At 44.7% G+C, this 8,861-nt stretch overlaps 1 long non-coding RNA gene across 1 annotated transcript in view; it reads right to left on the reverse strand.

Moving 5' to 3' along the window:
- LOC112547918 overlaps positions 1-966 on the reverse strand; it is a 139,391-nt gene extending 138,425 nt beyond the window's left edge. The window contains exon 1 of the long non-coding RNA XR_003091701.1: positions 793-966. This is a non-coding gene — a long non-coding RNA (uncharacterized LOC112547918). The remainder of the gene's footprint in view (positions 1-792) is intronic.
- Positions 967-8,861: the final 7,895 nt, after the last annotated feature.

Consider the following 8,861-nt stretch of genomic DNA (forward strand, 5'->3'; position numbering starts at 1 on the left):
TTAGCTCCTCTTTTTTTTGTAAATCCCACAAGGGAAAAAATGTTCTTTCTCATCTCGCCTTCTGTATCTCTCAGAGAAATAGAAAGGATCGCATCTCTTTTATTGCTGAAATAGATTTTCCTTAATGCTCTTGGAATTTCTCCTTGGTGTCTCAAATCAGCAGAATTTGGGAGCCATAATGAGGAATAGCAGGGTGAGATTTAAAGAGAAATGCCTCAGAAATAAAAATATGTGTAAGGCTGTCAAAAGCATTCTGCTCTCTGAATAGAAGGGCAGCTCTGTCAGAGAGTATGTAACTTCCCCACAATAAAGAGGAACCCTGAAAAGTTCTGAGTAGCAACATCAACCCTTTTCAGAAAACGAGGCACACCAGGATAAAAATACACATGCAGATAGATGAGACTTAAAGAATGAAAGAGATGGCTAAAGTGTGAGTGAGAAAGCCATGCGAGACAAACTGAGACACAGGAAATAAGTCACTTCATTCATTTAAATGCTCCCGCTTTTTAAAAAAGATATTCTACAACAGAAGTACGTAAGCCAGGTTGAGATCTTCATCCATTTTCAGATGGGATGTCCATGCTGTGCATGCTATTACATTCATAATAGGCTCTGTGCAGTCAGTTTCATACCTAAATTTAACTGAATGAGTCGTCCTACTCTATTAAGGGTTGATATAAGGTAGTGGAGGAGGTTGTAGAAAAGAATTCCAATTAAACTGAAGTGATTTTTTGAGGTGAGTCCTTATTCTGGAAGCATGATAAAGATAAAAGCTTTTGGCAATATACTTACTTGCTTCAGCACAAAACTGCCAAAAATGCTGTCTTTTCTGGCTCTTGGATGAATACTTCAGGATGAGGAGATGGGGTGAAATCCTGTAATGAATGGTGAACCGTAGGGCTCTGTGAAGCTTCAGTAGCCAATTTGATTTGGAGGAGATTCAGCCTGATTCAGCAGCTGAATCTCTGTACCCGAATTGAATTGGGAAACCCATTAAAAGGCCCAAATTGATTCGGAAGCCTCTGAATCAATTCAGAAAAGATTTGGAAAAATGTAGAGATTCAGAAGGCAGGCCTGTAGGAAACAGGAAGAGGGAAGGGGAGGGGGGAGAAGACTGCTCTGATATTGACATCTGTAACTGGCCAGTGACTGTGATCTTTCCCTGAGTTCCCTTCCAATCACAGTGCTCTGGGGGAGGGATGTAGAAACAACATATAAGGCTGTGTGTGAACTGATCTGTGCCTTTTTTGAACTGTCTTTCTAGGACCAGCAGTGTCTGAAAGGCTATGGCTTGCTATCTAGACTCTTGCTAGCTAGCTAGTCTCTCTCTCTTTATTTTCCCTGACAGTATGTCATCACTGTGCAGGAAAGCACAACATATATATCAGACACATACACAGTTTGCAGGACATCACACCAAACATTATGAAGTGTGCTGGAAGGGCAAGTACCAGATCTTCTGGCAGGGGAGGGAGAGGGGGAAGAGGGAGAGCTGCAAGTTCTTCCCCCCCCCCGCCCCCAAACATAGGCACATCCTCTTTTCTGGCAGTGATGAGTCTTCTGCTGCTAGTGGGAGCAGCCTATACCACCTCCACTAACATCAGTAATAACCACCAGCACCACATGACAGTCTCCACCCCAGTTTGAGTTCCCAGCATGAGTTTTCCAGTGCCAGAGGAGGAGCTGGATCTGAAAGCAGCAGAGCTGAGTGCCATAGCTAAGGACATTCTGGGGAAGGAGGGGGAATCTGAGTTTGTGCTCCACACCCCTCAAAGTTCCCCTAGAGGCAGGTCTCCTCTGGAAGGCACTTTGGAGGAATTTGTGGGGGCAGGTGGCTCAGCTCCTCCTGTTGTTGTGCCTCTGCCTGGTGAGGAGGGGGATAAGGCAGGATGCCCACCCTCAACCCAGAAGTGGGTGGGTAGTGTAGTGTGGGATCATTTTGAGGTGGCAGATGATCCCAGGTATGCTCCCTGCCAGCACTGCCAAAAGAAGGCCAGTCGGGGCAAGGACGAGAAACACTTCACCACCACAGAAATGTTGCTGCATCTCAGGAGGCAGCACCCGCTTGCCCTTGTTCCTCCTGAGCCTGACACTAGTGAGTGTGTGCCCAAAAAGAAGCCCCCCTTTCACTCAAAAGACTATGTCCCCCTGAAGCAGAGGCAGGCCACCCTGGAACAGTGGGGGAAAGGTGGAGAAAAAGGTTCCCAAGGTGAGTGAGGTCACCCAGAGCATTGGAGTGATGCTTGCTTTGGATGCCCAGCCCTTCTCCTTTTGTTGAGCATCCAGAGTTCAGGTTGCTTATGGTGCTCATGGCCCCATCCTACCTGCACGCACCACCTTTAGCAGGACGGTGGTGCCCTCCCTGTATGAGGCATGCAGAGAGTACTTAAGGGAGGAGCTGTGCAAGGCGGGGCCACAGGTAGCTTTGCACTTCACCTTGGGCATCTAGAGCAGCCAGGGTGGAGATCATGCCTACCTCTCCCTTAGAGGGCACTAACGCAATCAGTCAGGCCATCGGTAGGATCTACTTCAAGCCGAGGTGATGGATGAGTCCCACGCAGCAACTGAGATCATGGGGGCCATGAACCGAATGGTGCAGGGGTGGCTCGTTGGGCAGGGTAAGCTCACCCATGGGTTCATGGTCACCGGCAATGGGTCCAATATGGTGAAGGCTGTCCATGATGCCAACTTTGGCATCTGCTGTGTGGCACACAAGTTCCACCTCATAGTCAGGGATTCTTGAAGGGGGACAGGGCTCCTGGTAATGGTGTCATCACTAGGGCTACCAGCCAGCTCATTTCAGAACGCAGGAAGGTGGCGAGCTACTTCTACCGGAGCATCAAGAGGGGCAAGATGCTGTGGGACAAACAGGCAGAGCTGAGCATTCCGAAGCACAAAATCATGCAAAATGTGGAGACTCGGTGGAACTCCACATACCTGAGGGTTGAAAGGCTCATAGAGCAACAGAAAGCCATCCATGAGATGGCCTTGCTTGGAGAGATTGGGATCAATGGCCCCCTTAACAAAACAGAGTGGGATGCCATCTCCCAGATCTTGGTGGTCCTTAAGCCATTCCTCGAGGCCACTGAGAGCCTCAGTGCTGGCAATGCCTTCCTTAGCCAGATGATCCTCATAGTGAAGGAGCTTGAGAATCAAAATGAGAAGTTCCAGGGGATTGATGTTCCTGGATGGGGCACCAGAGGTGCAGGCAATGGAGAAGGAGCTGAAGGAGGCAATAAAAAATGCAGCTGAAGGAGGGCATCCATTGTGGTCCAGTATGGTCCACATGCTGGCGGGCATGTGTGACCTGAGGGTGAAGGGGAGCATCTGCAGCAGCAAATCCTCAATCACTGGGCAGATGTGCTGGTGAGCAGAGTCAGGGAGGCAGTGGTGGGGGGATATGGAAGAGCCGGCTTCACTTTCCCATGCCAGCACTCCAAGCACAAGCCACCACAAGCCACCGCCACAGCTACTGCCAATGTGGGCCAAGGGCATGGCTTCACTGTTGGGTTCCAGAGGCAGCAGCCCCCACCATCTGGCAGGTACCACAGAGGCCTTGGTGGCTACCTATCTCACCAAGGATGTGGAGCCACTGCACTGTGACCCCTTGACCTATTGGGTAACCTGCATCCAGGTGTGGCAGGATCTGGCCATGGTTGCCTGGGAACACCTGCCCTGTCCACCGACCAGTGTTCCAAGTGAGAGGGTGTTCAACATCGCTAGTGATATTGTGACACCTCACTGCACCTCCTTGGATCCTGGTTTGGTGGAGCAGCTGGTGTTCCTGAAGGTGAACCTCCCACTGGTGGGGTTCCCCAAGCTTCACATGCAGATGGAGGTAGTGACACCCTCCTCACTCTGCACCTATTTGCTTTTCTAATTTACTTTCAGAATCATTTAATGTCCCACTCTCAGATCTGGAGGCAGCAGTTTAGTTTATCACCAGCCAGCAGGAGAAGAACATGACCCTGCTGAGCTCCTGTTCAGGAAACACTTGGAGGTATGGACTGGGGCTTTGGGGAAGGAGGAGGCCCCAGGTCCTGGAAATGACCTAAAACGGCACCCTGCCAGGGTAGGGAGGTCCGGAGGGACTGCTGGTGGTACAGCAGCCCCAGGAAATGCCAGGACCGCAAACCTCCCTGGTGAAAGGCAGGTAGGGGGCATCTGATAACCTCCAGCCACCACACACATGCACAGTCCTGGCTGGGGAAAGCCCAGACCTGTAAGCCTCAGGCCTCTCAAAGATCTTACTGGTTGCAGCAGAGTTGTGAGGGTGAGTACAGGTAGACAGCTCAGATCCAGGAATGGTGATGGTTCTCTTTTGGAGTGTAGTAATTGTGGACATATGGGAGCTTTGTTGGTAGGTTTTACATTTCTTGTCATGGCATGGTCTGGATCCAGTCAGTGTGTTTTTGGCTGTAGGAAGCTAGCTTCTGGTGATGGGGTTAGCGAGGTTTGGTGCTTGTTTGAATTTACAAAATGCTTTTCACAGGGAAGCCTATGAACTTCATTTCATCAGCCTCCCGGATACAAAAACTCATGGACTCAATACAGACCTTGAATTTATGACACACTATAATCTGTCTGACATCTGACTCCCCAGCTAACTCTTCACTTTTACCTCCTACATCCCCCCTAACACCACCCCCCCAACCCTGTCCAACCTGTCTCTCACCACCTGACACCTCAATTTACATTTTCACTGACTGGCTTTCTTGCATACAGACCAGCCTCTGGCTTCTTTACTATTCATTCAATCCAGGAAGAGCACACACCAACTGCAGATGCTTCCTCGGCCTGACGGAGGGTTTTCAAACCCGAAAGCTTGTGAAGATATATTTCTCCAACGATTTAGTTGGTCTAATAAAATATATCAGATTGACCCAGAGAAGCTTGTCTGCCTGTGTCCTTAGACCAACATGGCTACATCCTACACCCCTTAACACACACAAGTGATATGAGTTTTGCTTTCAACACTTTGAGGGGCACTTTCACAGAAAACTCTGCACCTATCTCCTTAAAACTTGGCAGGCATTGTGCCCTTAGAAGCAGATACAATCTCTGCTGTTTCCATCTGAATCTGCAATAAAAAATGACAGTTATAGGTATTTTAGTAATTTCTCATTATAGTCTATGGCTGAATCTCTGAATCAATGCCGAATCTCTGAACCCAATTTGGCTGAATCAAATAAAAACAATGATTCGAATCACCGAATCACATCACTGTCCCTCTGAATAGGCCAAATCCAAATTGAATACTTGCCGCTTCACACAGGCCTAGTGAACAGGTATGCTCTTGGCTCCTACACTGCTACCACCTGATGAGTCAGCTAATGCCTCAGCTGTGTGGAACCATTGATGGCCAGTTTGGTTTAGATTACCCCTTAGACTGGAACAAAGTTGTAGAACTACCAAGACACAGAGAGCCCTAAGCCTTAGGATACACAGCTGTGGCTTCTAACAAAGCACCATTACTATGGCCAACTTTAATGTCAAGAACACATCAAAGCACCCAAGGGAAAACTGAAGAAGTGTTCAGTAAAAAAATTAAATTGGAACATAAAAAGATGAAGGTGGGGGAAAAAAACATAATGTGTTTTAAAGAGGTAGCATTTCCTTACTGTGATATCTGAATTGCAAGTATTCTTGTACTTTTACTCAGCTGTGTGTAGACCCTTGATTGATGCTGGCTGATCATCTATCACACTGTTCATCATCATCCCAATAATGTTGTCTCCAGCCTGGACAGAGTACAGTTCAATAAAGACTAGAAATCAGGGTACAATTTAGGCAAAGGAAGATAGGTAGTGACTATTAGTTAAGAGAATGATCATGAAAGATTCAGAATAATGGGTTGAAATAAAGGAAAAGGAAAGAATAGGTTTTGGGTAGTGAAGTTTCATTAGACTGTGCGCTAGTTTCAAAGAGGGGTTATGGAAGACATATTACTTGAGACATTTACAGGCACACCAAACAAACTCAGGAAATAAGACAGTAGGAAGCACGTCTCCACTCCTTAGAGCGTGTTCTTATACAAAGCCCCATGTTATCTGTTCTCCATCATACATTGAGCAAGGTAATGTGTTTGCTATTTCATAATAATGTTGCTACTAGTAGTCTCCTTTGCATTCCAGTCTTCTTAGATTGCTGGTTTAATTTTCAACTACTGACCATTTGCCATTGCCATTGCTCCTTTAAACTGTCTACTTCAGCAAGCAAGTTGCTTGCAAATAAAACTTCTGCTGGGCTAATTGTACTTCTTGCCAAGCCCCTGTTGGTAGACATCAGACTAGTACCTTTTTGGCTAATTGCAGAGTGAGGGACATTGACCTTTCTATTTTGTGTTATCTTTTTTTCTTTTTTTACACTTTTTTTGATACACACATTTGTCCATACATCAGATGCAAATACATCAAAGCAAAAGTGACTTATGTTTAATTAAAATGTTTTCTAAAGTGTGACTGAGCATAAAAGCTCTTTTAAAAGTGCAGACCTCAAATAAGGACTCTAGGGAATCATCTACAGAAAGGGATAAAAACAAAAAAGCAAAACACAATTACTTAGCAACCAGAGTCTCTGTTTAATAATTCATGCCATCCCTACCTGCTATTAGGTGGGGGAGTTGTGGAGAGGGGATAGGTGACATGCATACTGTGTGCTTTCCTCATGCTACAGCTGTGCATGTGGGTCAATGGACTTGGTACTTTGAGGTAAAGCTCATCCACGTTCCAGAAATTCTTTTGATTTATAAATCAATTCAGACTAATTCCTTGCAGTTTCAGCAGTCACAATTTTCTCTGTTATTTCTCCTAATAACCAGTTTATTATTATTTATTTCCCCGCTTCCTGTCCCTCCTCTGCCCCAACCTCTTTTTTGCTTGTGTGTATATGTATCCACAGACATACATGCATATGCATTTAGACATAGACATACACACACAAAAAATGAGAATAAGAGCAAGCTCTTATCCACGCCTCTTTAATTGTTGGATAAAGAGTACTTAAGGAGCACATTTTGTGACCAAAGAAGGAAACATCTACTATCTCCATTTCTATAAATGAGTCATTTGTCCAAGGTTAGACATCAAGTCAAGATGTGCTGGAACTGGAACCCACAGTTCCAATTTCCCTGCTTTAACTGCTAAAAACACTGCTTCTTTTCCAGTAATGAATACCCAGTACCATGCTGTTTCTGACTGTGACTTTACATATGAGCTAGTATTTATTAAGGAACAGGGAAGGATGGTGTTTGCCATAAGAGACTGAGATCTTTGGTACATTAAATCAAATATACTACCACTGGAAATAACCACTTCCTTACTGACCCACATCTTGTCTAATATATCAGATGACACATTTTATGCCATACCTGCAGGTGAGGGGAAGCACTCTTCCTTGTGGAATACTATGGCACTTCAGAGGGATGTGTTGAAATCACCCTTTTAATTCACTGGAAATACATTGACAGTCATAGAAATGACTGAGGGACAGAGAGGAAATGTTTATAATTGTATCTAGGACTGGCTGTTCTACATGAGGATAATGTGCATGTAAGATTGTTACCCATGAAGACCACTGAAGAGGAGAGAAATCTAATTCTTTTGATGCTTCAAGTTGCTTGCAAATAAAACTGCAGTTAAGTTATGGAAGTGGAACATACTATGGAAGTATTTTAAAATTATACAGGGGCACTTTCTTTTTAAAAGGTCACTTTTCTTTGAATTCTAGAAATTCATAAAAGGACATAATGAAAGGATCACTTCCCAATTTTATTTTATAATGTTGGATTACTGTGGTTCAGATTGGTTAGTACAGTGAGACTAGCTGTTAAGAACAAGCATATATGAATAGGAAGATGTCTAGACTTCTCTTTACTTACATATATTGGAAATGCTCCCATCCAGGGCTCTTGGCTTATTCCAGGAATCTCAATAAAAATCCAAACAGATTGAACCAGTGCCCAAAGTACAAGGGTCTTAAGTCCCTTCTTCAAGGGTCTTAAATCCCTTCAAACTAGAGTATGGAAAAGATATAAGGTCATCAGATCTGTGCTAGAGGGTGTGAGATATAGTCTAGAGTCAAGGGACCCTTACTGAGCCTGTTCTGCTATTACCTAGAGTTAAAGTACCTCTCTGACTTCAGTTGCTATCTTGTCACATGAGGAAATAGCCTGCATAGAAGTGACCATCTTGCACCATCACTTTAGTTTTTCCCTAGGAAAATAAATATGCCACAGTATATTTCCTACCAGTGTCCTGGCTTTCTGACTTGATAATCTCCTTCAGTGGACTAAATTGGTAATTCTCAGTCCATTTTCTAATAGAAATGCTGCCATTACAAAAACAAACAACCTCCCCCGCCCCTTCTACTACAATGTTCATTCACCAGACCTTTTATTAGAAAACTACTTCTTTCAATCTTCCAGTCAGCTGATAATCACATATGACTTGTATTTTTTTAATCTACTTAGGCAATGCTAGTACTGGGGGTTCAAGAGTTTGGCAAACAATTCAATCCTTTACTTTACTAAATACAAATAGCATGAGGCAGAATCCAGCAGTCACAGCACAACAGGAAACTCCTGGTTCCTTGAAGGCTGGATGCTTTTCTATGTTTCTTTGACCTCCCATTCACTAATAAATAGTCATATAACTTACATGTCAGTAAGTCTGGTTTGCCGGACTTTTTTGTGGCTGTCACAACCCAAAGTTGTGGATTTTTTAATTGTGTGTGCTTCGGCACCGCTAAATTATGTTCCCGCCGAATTGGAGCTCTTTTGTACGACGGAGTGTTCTGTTGTTATGGAGAACCCGCGTGCAGAAAAGTGTTTCCCGCCGTTCTGTAGCCTTCTTTGCATTGTG

This window comes from Alligator sinensis, unplaced genomic scaffold (genome assembly GCF_000455745.1).
Source record: "Alligator sinensis unplaced genomic scaffold, ASM45574v1 scaffold549_1, whole genome shotgun sequence".
Classification (NCBI taxonomy): Eukaryota; Metazoa; Chordata; order Crocodylia; family Alligatoridae; genus Alligator; species Alligator sinensis.